Source organism: Delphinapterus leucas, chromosome 15 (genome assembly GCF_059928025.1).
Source record: "Delphinapterus leucas isolate spDelLeu-1000000601 "Yukka" chromosome 15, BTC_Dleu_Yukka2, whole genome shotgun sequence".
NCBI classification, from domain to species: domain Eukaryota; kingdom Metazoa; phylum Chordata; class Mammalia; order Artiodactyla; family Monodontidae; genus Delphinapterus; species Delphinapterus leucas.
The window spans coordinates 18,612,211-18,626,948 of NC_143143.1; the positions used below are offsets into that span (position 1 = coordinate 18,612,211).

The window sequence follows — 14,738 nt, forward strand, 5'->3', positions numbered from 1 at the left end:
CTATGTAAATAGTTGTAAATACAATGTAAATACTATGAGAAAGGTAGCAGGGTGGCAAATTCAAGTTTTACTTTGTGGAACGTTCTGGAATTTGTCTTTTCCTGAATATTTTGATCTGCAATTGGTTTAAGCCTCGGATATGGAACCTGCAGATACAGAAGGCTGACTGTTTAATGTTATATGTCAATTATACCTCAATTTAAAAAAGAACTCATTTTGCCTCCTATGTGAAATTACGTAATGCTACAAAAGCAGGCACTGTATATTCTAGACTCCCATAATTCTCTGTAGAAATCTCTTCTGCAGAATTTATCCCAATGGACGGTAACGTATCTGAATCTGCTGCTGGGACAGCATCAAAAGCAGCAACCCAGCCTTATTCATCTCTTTATTCCCTACACGTAGCATGTTCCTGGCACAGAGAAAATGCTTAGGGAGAGTTGATGAATGGATGACTATTTGTATATTTTTGGCCTCAGTTTTTTATTATCTTTATCAAACTGCTGGCTATATTCATCTTGTGGTCAAACAAATCCTCCCAGATCTTACTCTTTTCCTCCTTTTACATGGACACATTCCAATTCAGGTTTTTTTCTCACCTGGTGAAAATGCAATTCATATTTTAGACCTAAACACCAGACTTGGCCTTAGCTCCTACCAAGTTTCAACTTATCTGGTATGTTTGTAGCTCTCCAACTTGATCAGAGAGTTCTGAGTCCTGATTTCATTGTTCCTCCTAATAACTATACTATTACACTCAGCTTGGCATCATCTGTGTATCTGATTACTAGACCTTCTAGGTTCTTGTCAAATCACTGATTAACATGTTCACTAGGGCAGAAATGGACGCTAGAGGACCATTAGTGGACCCGTGGGTCAGGAACAGAAGTCTTTCTCCAGGTGCAAAAAGAACTATCCAGCACATTCTAAGGTTCAAAGAGCTGGAAGTCAACAAGACGGTGTCATCCTCAACGAAATAACATCACCATCTCAATCAACAGGGGCACACAGATGTGCTCCCTCAGTTATCCAGTAGAAGTCAAGAGATCCTGGGGCCCCAATGTGCTCTGTTGGTCCCACAGATTTTTTTAAATGGACATTTTTTTAATGTGGGAGATTTCACATAAAGGTCTCAATTTCTGGCTTTTAAGAAAGCTCCCCAAACCCGGCACCATGGGGCCCACGTTACCTAACTGCAGATTTCCATGCACGTACCTCAGTCAACGCTCCAGCAGGAGAGCAAATGCCCTCAGCCAGAACATTCCCAGTATCGAGGGGCTCAGCTGTTCTGCATGGTCAACTCTGTCTTTTCTAACAGAGCTGATCAGTACCGTTCTTTCTCATGAGGAGGTAAAGTTTCCCCCTCAACCTCTCTTCTTTCTCCATTGGACTGGATCTCATCCTCTGGCGCCATGTTGGAAATCATGACCACCTCTTCCACACGCCAGTGCATCTACGTTTTGAGGGCTCTGCCTCCTATCTCCCCCTGGTGGAGCGAGTCTTTTCTTTTCCCATGTAAATAACCTCAGTTCCTTCCATCATTTTTATGGGTCATGGTTTCTAGACTCTACCTATCAGCCTGGTCACCTCCTCTTAACCCCTTGAATGTGTGGCAGTCTTCAGAGAGCAGAATGACATCAAGAACCAAACAGGAAGCAGACACTTAGAAACAAGTCAAAAAAGGGATTTACCTGAGAGGCAAGCACCTCTTGCCAGGAATTATCAAGGAGGCTCAAGGTTGGAGGGGACCTCAGCGATCACCTGGCCCTTTCTAATATACGTTTGAAGATGTTTCTCACGGGCACTGAGAAAACCAAGTGTGACTGACCCTCCTCGAGGTGATCAGAAGAAACAGCGGATAGACTTGTACAACAAATGCCCTTGTGACAACTGCCGGAGACTTCCTAGGGCAGGGTCAACCTTCACCATGGCATCTAAGGTTTCTTTTCTGCCCCAAGAAACAGGGGAAATAGGGATTTTTTTTTTTCCAACTGTGCTAGGCCTCACTTTAAATGCAACCGAAGGTAGAAAACCAATGCGAGACGCCTCTGTTCGGGGTGATGCTTCACCTGGGAACCAACTATCACCAGGAAGAGTGCTAGAGAATTAGGGAAACTAACCTCTTCTAATCCGCTAACAGGAACGCCTCAGCAGCCAATCAACAACAGCTGCGGCGGAGGGGCACCTGAGGTCTCTCTCTTCGTCTTCAAATAAGCGATTAAAGCCAGTTTAATGAGACTGCCCAAGAGCTGGGTGTCTGAGAGCAGGAGCGGGTAGACAGCACTGAGTGAGAGCGAGCTAGCGGGTGTGAATCACCCTGAACCTCTGTGGCAGAATGGGGTGAGGAGGTTTGGAAACAGGCCCCTGAATAAACAGAAAGGCTATGATTGCCTGCTGTGGTTGACAGCCGAGGGAAGGAGAACTCAAGAAAAAGACCCACGTTGTCTGAGATCTGCTCCCCCCGCCCCACCCCCATTCCCATCTTTGCAGAAAACTCAGCTCCGAAATCTCACTGTCCCTCTATGGAATGGTGGAAAGAGCTAGATTTAGAAGCCAGATTGCACAGAGTTTAAAGGCTAGTTCTGCCACTTAGAAGCTGTTCTATTTTGAATAAGTCCCTGCTATCATAAGCAAGTTCCTTCACTTTCTTAGACCTCAATCGCCTCTTCTGTAAAATGGGATCATAACGGTACATACCTCTGAAGGATTTCATGAGGGGTAAGTGGGATCGTGCATTTAAAGTGCCGAGCACAGTGACCAGCTTCCGACGAGCATCCATCGGGCATGGTTATCAGCTATTGTTTTCCCTCATTGTCTCAGGCGCTTCATCCAGGTAATGGGAGGAACAGCATCCCACACAAGGATGATGTTAGCAAAATGCAGCGTACGAAGGTCCTAACTAGGCCCAGCAGGAAGCAGCCACAAAAAACCGGCAACTCCTATTCTTCGTCTGGACTAAACACTGCAGACAGAACATCAGCAAAGAATTACCAGATAGAAAACTGCTTTACGGAGTGCAAACACTGCAATTTTGAGGGTGGCAGAGAGAGATCAGGGAAATGAACTTTCAGTACAGTGTTTTGCTCCTTTTCTTTCAAACATCTCCGTTTGAGGGAAATGCAGCCTTTGGAAACCAAGTCCCATCCAATAGACTTGTTTCCCGACAAGCCACCCATTGGAAGCAGCGAGGCAGCCTCTGCCATGACACCTCTCAGAGACGGAAAGCCTTGAAGGTATAGCAGCAACAGACAGGGGTGCTGGCAGCCCCCAGACAGAACCATAGGGCTTGCTACACGTTCCACATAAATTACCTATTGGCACTGAGCTAAACAGAAGAACTCAAAATCATCCTGCATTTGGATAACAGCCTCCCTTTCTGCAGCATCCTTTCCCACCAAACAGAATCTATCTGCATGTGCTGGCGCCACATGCATCCTGGTCAGCTGGCCTGTGGTTGAAGACCAGCTGTTTCTCGTCTCCATCCTACGTAACGAAGTCAGTCCCATTTTATTGCCAAATGGCCCTGGTAATGCCTCTGTAACTGCCCATCCAGGGTGCTTTGGCTTTTGGGAATAAAGAGCGAATCTGAATTTCACCAAGATAAGCTCCTGACTGGGTCAATCCATCGGACGGTTATCGTGGGTGCCCTGTACTTCATCTGTTTTTAGGCCTTGTTCCTGCAGGGGAAATAAAAATGGATCACCTGACTGCGTAAAAACCATGGGCCTGAGGGAGAGGAGGACCAATTGGGAACTGTTTTTTGAGGGTGGGGATCAGACGAAGCAAGCCCTTCACTGCTGGTAGAAAAGAAAAGAAAAAAAGAAAAGCGGGAGGAATGAGGAGGGGGCAATAAAAAGAAGGAAAAATCACTTACTCCAGTACTGACTTTGTACTTCATAAGAACTTCTTTTTCCCCATGGGTGACATTCAATCTTCCAAGAGTTTTGAGCGATGAGCCTCATTTTACACAAGGGGAAACTGAGGACCAGTGGTCGAAGGGGGCTTTTTCAAGGTCACACGGGGATTCTGGAACTTAGATGAGAACCATGTTTCCAGTTCTCTCGCCTTCTAGACACATGGAAAAGTCACACCCTGGCCCTTTTGGAGTCAGGTGTGATCCGTGACTTATTTTGGACCACGGAGCGTGAGCAAAGGGAAGAGTGCCACCTCCGGTAGAAGCCTGGCCAGCCAGAGTGCAATTCACCACTCTCTCTGTGCTGTGACCAAACTAACATTCCAGACGACGGTGGCTGCCCTGGCAACCTGGGAGTGAGGGGATACGAAGCAGAGCTCCAGCCCAACCACGATGGACATGAGCAAAAGTGAGAAAGAACACTCTGCTTTCTCACAGCCCCGGGACTCGGGTGCTGCTTGTTACCGTGGCATGACGGAGCCCATCCTGACTCTCAGCTCCTATGCTGAGCTCTTCCCTCCACTGAGCAAAGCCAGAAACTGAGCTCGGGTCTCCCAAGTCCAAGTACTCAATTTTTCTTTGACCTTTCTTCTTCCGTTAGGAGGTTCTCAATTTTTTTACTCCCTATTTTGTAGAATATGAAATTAAATTTTGGAGAAGTCGCTTGCCTGACAGCACAATGCCGATGAGTGGCCTCATGATGTCTGCTTTAGTACCAGAGCTCCTCTCAGCATCCTCTCCTTTTAATTCCTTGTCCTCACTTCCCAGGAAATCCTGTAGTCCAGGGATTGGCATCACAGGCTGTTGAGTTGGATTCAAATGTGACTTTGGGCAAGTGTCTAAACTTTCTGAGCCTTCATTTCTTCATCTATAAAATGGGTGCCAACAGTAACAGCACCTACCTCTTGGGGTTACTGCAAAACGTGTAAAAGTGCTCCACGCCATTCATGGCACGCATTAAGCACCCAGTGTATGCTGACCCTCACTCTCCTTCATCTGACAATACTTTGCTACTCATAGAGGATGCCAGCCTCCTCTGGGCATGGTTACTGCCAGTTATCCCACGGTTCTCCCACTGTGTCAACCAGCCTGTACTGCTGAGATGCCAGCAACCCTGCCCCTAAACCTCAACAGTGCGGGAGGGGGACCCCACTTGCAGCCTACACCCTGGAGGTCCACGGGCAGGTGGCTTCTGGCCTTGGGCCAAGGTTGCCCAAATTTTGTCTTCTGTTGCTCACTCAACCTCACAAACTATAATTATTTGTCTTAACACTGTTATCATTACTTCAGATCTTTAAGAACTTACCTTTTCTTCCATTTTCCTTCATTATTTACAGAGTGGCTGCCTGGTGCCAGGAACAACGCTAGGTGGCCGGAATACAAATGGCGATTCAGACACAGCCCCCCCAGGATTCACAAGGGAAGCAAGGGCGGTAGGCCCATAGGAGAGCAAATCTAAAACACTCTGATCAACACTTATGATAGAAGATGTATATGGTGTCCTGGAGGCATATTGCTCTATTCAACAAACATTTACTGAGCACCTATTTTGTATATGACATTCTGTTCAACAGTGAAAACACAGTGGTGGAAAAGCCAGAAACTATTCCTTCTCACATGGAGTTTAGAATCTGATATCTGCACCAGCTTCTCTCCATATACTCCCTACGGCTGGTCTAGATGGCTTAGGCATGCCTGACTCTACTCTCTGACTCCGAGGATGGGTTTGTAATCAAGACTTGGCCAGTGGGAGTTTGATCACAGTCATTGGTTAGGCTTAGGCATGCCTGACTCTACTCTCTGACTCCGAGGATGGGTTTGTAATCAAGACTTCACCAGTGGGAGTTTGGTCACAGTCACTGGTTCAGGAGTGGGCAAATGATCCAAGTGTCCATTGAGCACCAGCACCTAGACATTTGCTGGAGCTACCGAAAAAGGGGTCATCTCAATTTGCTGGGATGCAAACCTGGAGGGACCAATGTATCTTTATCAATATTTAGGGAGGACCAGGCTGAGGATGAAAGTATCAGCCAGGAAAAGAGAGACAAGAGATGAAGAAAGAATAGACCTCTGTTGACATTCTTTTAGCCACAGTCATACTGAATGATGCTGGACGTAGCCATACCTGAAGACATTATTACACCTTGATTTTATAGTTAACTGAGCATTTTTGATTCAGCCAGTTTTAAGGGATTTCTGTCACTTTCAAATGAAAAAATTCTAATGCACTAGGCAAAGAAAGAGAAAGCAGAAAGTTCTGTGAAGAGAGAACAGCATTTCCCGGCCCAGAACTTTGCAGATTTCATATCAAGTAGAGATCTGTGGGAAGAGAGGTCTGAGGGAAAAGGCAAATTAGTGTACCAGTGATCCCAGTGGATGGGGCTCAAACACCAAAGCCAGAGGTTACAAACTGATCCATGGACCAAATCTGACAAGCAAACAGGATCTGTTACTTGCCTACGTGTTTCTAATTGACCAGGCAAGACAAAGGCTGTATCTCTTCTGTTCAATTACATCCTCAGCACTATGTGAGCAGTGTCCTCACATAATAAGTATTCAGTAAACATTTACTGAATTGATGGATGAATGGATACTGGAGTTGGGTGATTTTTCAATAAACATCCAGATTTCTAGCTCCTTTTGAAAAATCAGAAAAATTAGGAAAATAGTAAGCTGGGGCTGAGTAGCAGCCGTTCCCTGTAGACAGAAGCTGTTCCCTCCATTTTACCACAGTCCTCACCACTCTCTATTGTCTCATATGGCACCCACTTCATTTCTACACAACATTGCCAGCATGTAAGTATTTATGTTTGCTGACCTAAGCCATTATGGGAATTTTCCAGGTTAAATTGACTCTAGTCCCTGAAAAGGGTGCAGCCAGAGAGCCTGGGTTACCACTTGCCTTGCTAGCCCTTTAAGCATCCCTCCTGAGAAAGCAGGGCCTCACTTCTGCCAGAGTCTGTGGGCTTTAGAAGGTCAAAAATGTCACAAACTCACCCCGCATCTTGTTCTTCCTTTGCTTCCAACATTTCCAAAATGGGGAACATGAATCATTCAAAATTCAAAATAATCTATTTCATTTTTTTGTTTTTTTTTTTAGTAAGATCACAGGCAGGTTTTGTTTTTTTTTTTCTAAAATGCTTTACAAATGCTAAGCTTGTTATTATTACTGCATATTCCACTGGGCCATTGCCTGCAAGGAATCAATGGGGAAGGAAAATGTAGTTGATTAAGCTGATCAAGAAAATCAAATAGCTTCACACTAAATTAGTCAAAGACTTTAAAGTATTTGGAATGGTCCCACTCCTGTCAGAGAGAGGGACCCCAAAGTGAATGCAATGGGGGGCACTCACTGACCAAATCACAAATTAAAGTCTACAAGGTACAGACCTATTGAGATCCCAGGAAATCCATTAGGCAAGGCTCTTGTGGATACCCTGTCAGCAGCTGGGAGGCACTGCAATTTTGTGGTTAAGGGAATGGATTTCTTGGCTAAACAGCTCCAGATTTGAGGTCTGGCTCTGTCACTTACTATCTGAAAGTGCTGAGTTTCTCAGCCTCAGTCTCTGTAAATGCCAATAAGAATAGAAAACACTTCTTCAATTGAAATGAAGGTTAAATAAGGATCGTGAGGTTTCGGTATTAATACAAACACTTAGCAGAGCTTCCAGCATCCAAGAAATGCTGAGTAAACATTAGTTATGCTATTCTAAAAGAGAAATGGCATGAAAGTTTGCCCCAGATCAAACAATAAACTTCATTCATGCCCATGCTCACTCACATATAGACCGTTCTATTCGATCGTCTGCAGGCATTCTGCTAAGCCCCAGGGTAAGGAAGTGATCTTGGTATTTAAATTCTAGCTGGAGAAACACACACATAAACAACAATTACCAGATCATTTTACAAGTTCATACGAAGGACGAACAAAGGCCTAGAGCATGAAATTACTCTGCCAGGGAGCGTCTGAAGTTCTTAGAGAAGCAAATCTATAGAAGCAGAGAGTAGATTAGTGATTGCCTGGGGTTGAGGGTAGGAATGGGGATTGATACAAAAGGGCACGAAAGATCTTTTCCGGGGAGAAGGAAATGTTCTAAGTGGTGATGGTTGCACAACTACGTAAATTTGCTAAAAACCACTGAGTTGTATACTTAAGTGAATTTTAGTAAATCGTATCTCAATAGATTGTTTTTGTAAAAAAGAGTTCACAGAGAAAATACCATGTAAGCTAAGTCTGCAGGTTGGGTAGGATTCACTATAAAGAGAGGATTTAGTTTCCCCCCAGGTCCTGGCATACAAGCAAAGGCAGAGAGTGGGCAGAACTCAGCTGATCAGGGACCAGCAACATGGCAGGTGGAGGGAGAGATGCGTGAAAAGGCGGGATGAGGTATCCCACCTAGTGTTGAACTGTGGGGCAGGGGGCTTCCCCAGGATACAGCTGTATTACCCCACCCTCAGAAATGCCTGGTCTCTGCTGTTTCACCTTCTGTCTCCCACGCAAATGGGGGGCTTCGGCTTTGCCAAAAAAAAATACGTGCTCACTGATTAAAACCAGAAGTCCCCTCACAGGACAGGATAACAGAGCGAAGTGTTTGATTTCTCCAGCTGAAGCTTCCCTTTCACTGGTACTTAGGGGATTTGTAGCTTCTTTACGGAAACGGCACAAGAGGTTTCTCTGCTTAATCCCCAGATCTTCATAGTTCGGGCGGCATTCGGTTTCTGTTTCAAGAGCACCGCAGTGAAATGTGTGACAGCCAGCTTCGAGCTGGGAGAAATCAAGGCGATCAGAAAGCTTTTAAAGATGAGAAAGCTGAGGCCAAAGCAGCACCTTTCAAGATTCCTACCCAGGCCACAATTTCCCCTCTGCTGTCCCACGTGCCAACACAGCAGACAGGGTTATTATAGTCTCTGACTCCACCTTCCTGACCTAGGGTGACTGGATCCCTGGTCCCAGCTGGGCCATTTACATGATCTCTCCAAAGGGTTAGAACACAACTGAGGAATGTGCATTGCTCTGGGCTGGTCAGGGGACCTGCATCCACGTGGAACTGACATCTCCTCTGGAGAGAGTGATGGACTTGACCTTTCCCCTCCATTCTGACAGCTTTCTGGTTTCCAAGTCTAGTCCTCTGTGAGGCTGGGTTCACTTTATGACACCCCTGGGATTTATTAAATGCTCTGGATGCTTCCAGTAAATTCCTATATTTTGCTTACACAAGTTGGAAATGGATTCCTTTCACTTGTAACCACAGTGGCCTAATGGAGTCAGAGAGTGGCTGGCCCAAATCACAAAGCAAAATTGACACCAGAATCCTTCTCTCCTGCCAGACCACGGATCTTGATGTTCATTACCCAAGATGGTAGAGGTCAGCTGCTCATCAAGTGTGGGCACCCACACAGAATTCATGTGATTGTTTCCAGAAGCAAGTCCACCTCAAGTTCAACCTGAGAAGGGAATGCATTTTATAAAAGAGGGAAAGGTTGTAGTGTGGAAATCATAAATAGAAAGACAAGCCAGGAGAGGCAACCAGGGCTTATAGTCGCAGGACTTTACGGCCACTGCAACAACTTTAGTTTTGCTTAAAGGGGGTGATGCAGGAAAATGGGTTGAAATATGTAAAACACAGAGCAGTGTCTAGTACAAAACGCTGTGCTAGTTATTATTAAATACTAGTTATTATCCTGAGGGTAATGGGAAGTACTTGAAAGATTGTTAGCAGAGGTAATTATCACTTTTAGATTTTGAAAGGTCCCGTGGATGTAGGGTGAAGAATGAACTGGTAAAGAGCCTCAGAGGGTTGAGGAGGAAGATAGAAGGCTGCTGTTATCCTCAAAATGGGAAAGGATAGTATCTTTAATAAGAGTGGTGCCAGTGGAGAGAGAGAGAAGCTGATAGACTTAAAGGGATGCTTAAGGTGTAGAACTGACAGGACTTAGTGATAGACTGACTATTTGGAATAAAAAAAGCAAGCAGCTCAGAGACTACTCTCAGATTTTGGACTGAACAAGTAGATGGCTGGTCATGTCATTTAACAGAGACAAGCACTAGAAGAAAACTAAGTTGCGTGGGGAGGTGATAAGTTTCGTCTCTGGGCACTTTGCATGTGAGGTGAATGTGAAATAGCCAAGTGAAGATGTCAAGTAAGCATCTAGATATTGATGTCTGAAGCTTGGAGGAGTAAACCTAAAAAAGGAAACATTTTAAGTCATTGTTGTTGCAAAGTTGAAGCCATGAGTATGGATGAGATGTTCCAATGGGAGTGCCCAGAGTCACATTCCAGAGAAAGCCAATGGGATCTACTTAAGCATGATGGATGCTATAGCCCACAGAGCCCCCCACCAATGCCCCAAGCCCCAGCTCAATAAATAGTTACTTACTGAATAAACAAATCAATAAGTCAAGTTCATGAACGGGATTGAAAGCTAGAGCGGCATATCAGATCCTTCTGTGGAGGCAGTGAGAGGGAGTCATAGCCTGGAACCAACTTTGGGGTTTTTTCCCCCAGTTTTATTGAGAAATAATTGGCACATAGCACTGTATATATTTAAGGTGTACAAAATGATGGTGTGATTTACAGATATTGTGAAATGCTTACCACAGTAGGTTCAGCTAACATCCATCTCCTCGTACAGACAGAATAAAAAGAAAAGAAAGGAGAAAAGAAAAAGAAATTGTCTCCTTGTGATGAGAACTCTCAGGATTTACTCTCTTAACTTTCCTATACATCATACAGCAGTGTCAGCTGCTGTCATCATGTTAGATATGACATCCCTGGTACTTAAGTATAACTGAAAGTCTATACCTTTTGACTACCTTCCTCCAATCCCCCATCCCCCATCCCCAACTTAGAAAACCACAAGTCTGACCTCTTTTTGTATGAGGTGTTGTTGTTGTTATTGTTTTTTTTAAGATTCCACAGATAATTGCAACAAAAAGAATAAAATATCTAGGAATAAACCTACCTAAGGAGACAAAAGACCTGTATGCAGAAAATTATAAGACACTGATGAAAGAAATTAAAGATGATACAAATAGATGGAGAGATATACCATGTTCTTGGATTGGAAGAATCAACATTGTGAAAATGACTCTACTACCCAAAGCAATCTACGATTCAATGCAATCCCTATCAAACTACCACTGGCATTTTTCACAGAACTAGAACAAAAAATTTCACAATTTGTATGGAAACACAAAAGACCCCGAATAGCCAAAGCAATCTTGAGAAAGAAAAACGGAGCTGAGGAATCAGACTCCCTGACTTCAGACTATACTACAAAGCTACAGTAATCAAGACAGTATGGTACTCGCACAAAAACAGAAATATAGATAAACCCTTCAATGCCATCCATGTTGTCTCAAATAGTAGGATTTCCTTATTTTTATGCCTGAATAATATTCCCTTTTATATATATGTATGTGTATATATATATATGGAATATATATATATACACCACATCTTCTTTATCCATCAACCACTTAGGTTGGTTCTTGTCTTGGCCATTGTAAATAACGCTGCTATAAACATGAGAGTTCAGGTATCTCTTTGAATTAGTGTTTTCATTCTCTTTCGATATATTCCCAGAAGTGGAATTGCTGGATCATATGGTAGTTCTATTTTTAATATTTTGAGGATTTCCATCGTGGCTGTACCTGTAATCAATGTTTATTTCCTGAATTCTAGGCTGTCTTTGACTATTATTCATATATATACACACACACACACACACACATTTTTTTTTTTTTAGAAAAAACATAGAGGCAGAAGTTGCAGGTACGTGAAACATGTCTGAAATCTCATTCCAAAAACAAACAAAAAATCCCCAAACTTGATGGTATTGTAGAAATCCACTCATTACTAGTCTTCCAATATATCTTTCTCTTTGACAGATGTCTTAGGTTTCAGGCACCAGAATTATAGAAGAGCCACCCCTGAGCTTTCTAGCATGGACATAGGGAAACAGAAAAGTATCAGACAAGCTTGGCTGAGAGCAGACATTTAATAACTTTGTCTAATATGAAGGCAGAATATAGCCTTGAGTATTGTATCTTCCTTCCAACTAACATCAGCTTTTCCTCCCAACTGAAAAAGCTCTCAAAAACCCCTGCCACCTTCTCAAAAGAAATTCCAGAGAAGAGTAATCTGGAATTTGAAGAGTGTCACCCTATAATGCCTTGTTTGAAATTCATTCAGCATATGGATTTGTGCAACAGTGGTGGAAAAAATGGAAGAAGCAAAGAGCAATAAAAACAAGGTTGGTGAACGTGATGTAGTAGAGTCACAAAACCTAATTTTTAAGGGTGGCTGCTATGGTCATCAAGCAATTGTGTTTCTATCGAAAAAGTTTATATTATATTCTAGATGCCACCACTCCAATGGGCCCTTCAGAAGAAAACTGACTGATGGCCCTGGCCTTCTGCCATAGCTGAGTGGACCAGGGTGAGACCCAGCCCAGGGCAGCTATTCTGTATGGCAGTAGTTCTTAAATTTTAATGTACAGAAGAATCACCCAGAAAACTTGTTAAAATACAGTTTTCTAGGACACATGCTCTGAGATTGGAATTCAGTAGGTCGGCAGGTAGCCCATAAATCTGCATTTCTAACAAGCTCCCCTGTGGTGATGCTGACGTTGCTGGTGCCTGGGACTGGTTGCAAGCATTGTGCTTCACAGCTGCTATCTCTGCCATGGCAAGGATGCTCAGATATCCAGCATGCCCAGAAGAGTGCCAGGCCCTAGTAATTGCTCAATAAATATTTGTTGAATAAACAGTCCTCTCTTGAGGAGTTGCAATATTTAGAGACAGCCAGTTAGGAGATAAGAGAAAGGCCAAAAATACAAATAAAGAAGGCAGTGGGAAGAAGCCACGAGATAGCAAAAGCCACAAGGCAACCAAAGGCATAGGCTTGCAGTGGCCATGTATGAGTCAAAACTTAGAGAGAAGATGGAAATTCATCAGTAGTGTCCAGGGTAATAGAAGCAAAAGCTAAGATTCACTGCCTTGCCTACAAATAACAAATGCTGGAGAGGGTGTGAAGAAAGGGAACCCTCCTACACTCTTGGCGGGAATGTAAATTGGTGCAGTCACTGTGGAGAACAGTATGGAGGTTCCTCAAAAAGCTAAAAATAGAGCTACCATATGATCTAGCAATTCCAGTCCTGGTCATATATCTGGACAAAACTGTAACTCGAAAAAATACATGCATCCCTATATTCACAGCAGCACGACTTACAATAGCCAAGACATGGAAGCAACCTAAATGCCCATCAAAAGATGAATGGATAAAGAAGATGTGGTACATATATACAATGGAATATTACTCAGCCATAAAAAAGAATGGAATCATGCCATTTGCAGCAACATGGGATGTACCTAGAGATCGTCACAGTAAGTAAAGTAAGTCAGAAAGAGAAAGACAAATACCATATGATATCACTTATATGTGGAATGTAAAATATGGCACAAATGAACTTATCTACAAAACAGAAACAGATTCACAGATACAGAGAACAGACTTGTGGTTGCCAAGGGGGAGGGAGTGGGGGAGGGGTAGATTGGGAGTTTGGGGCTAGCAGATACAAACTATATATAGAATGGATAAACAACAAGGTCCTATTGTATAGCACAGGGAACTATATTCAATATCTTGTGATAAACCATAGTGGAAAAGAATATGAAAAAGTATATATATATATATATGAATCACTTTGCCGTACCCCAGAAACTAATACAACATTGTAAATCAGCTATACTTCAATAAATTTGTTTTAATTAAGAAAAAAAAGAAAACAAGGGCTTTTGAGGGAAATGAAAGACGAACAGGGTGGAAAGAAGCACAGACCCCATAGTCACATGAGGAAGAAGACTTCAATCCACACTCTGCTTTATAGATGCTTAGCCCCTGGCTTCACTGACAGTTACTGAGGAGAAACTGGGCCTTTTTCTTGGGTCCCTTGGTTAGCCAAGTTTCTTGGAAGACTTATTTATAGACTGAATTTAATTCCTTTCTTCCCTTTCATTTTTCAACCCCCTCAGATAGGGTTTATTTCCTTATCACTCCTCTAAAATGATTGTCAAATCCTCAGGATACATTTAGGCTCTCACCTTCTCACACCTCCCAGCAGCCTTCAGGCACAAGTGGCTATGCCATCACTTTGAACACTAGCCCTTCTCAACTTTGGTGGCACCAGCTTTCCTATTCCCCACCCCCACCCCCAAATCATGTGGCCACTCTTTCTCCTAACCTGGGTCCTCATATTCTTCCTACCATGTTAGAATTTGCCAGGGCTCAGGCCTGGGCTGATTCTCACTCCACTTGGTCTCCCTAAGTGATGCCCTAAGTCCCATGACTTGCAAAACTAGTTACTGCCAATGACACCCCAAATTAACTGATGCTCTGAGCTCGGGCTCATACCTACAAGTACTTTCCCAAGCACCCTGTCTGCATGTCTACTAGACATCTCACAGTTAACATATCCAAACAGAATTCTTGACGTCTCCCCAACCCCCAAACACGTCCCATCTTCTCTAGTTAGTTCCAGTAATGATAACTTTTAAAATGCATTGCCAACCTTTAACAATCATGGAAGTTCCTACGAAAAAAATGGAAAGGTCTGTTAACACGGGGCCCCTATTCCCACAGGGTGAAGGATTACTCTAGGAAGCCCATGCACGTTCCAGTTTTTAAATCCCTGGCTGGCTCACTGCACACAAATACATCACCTACCTAGCCTCTGTGGGCATTTAGCGTGGCACTCCTACACCAGCCTCCTCTTGCACTTTTCTCCCCACTGAGCACACTAGCATCCATCCACATGGGCTTTA

General features: G+C 43.6%; 1 protein-coding gene across 1 annotated transcript in view; it reads right to left on the reverse strand.

Annotated features, from left to right (window-relative positions):
* The window catches only part of HS3ST4 (heparan sulfate-glucosamine 3-sulfotransferase 4), a 396,199-nt gene that overhangs the window by 162,076 nt on the left and 219,385 nt on the right, over positions 1-14,738 (reverse strand). The window lies entirely within an intron of this gene.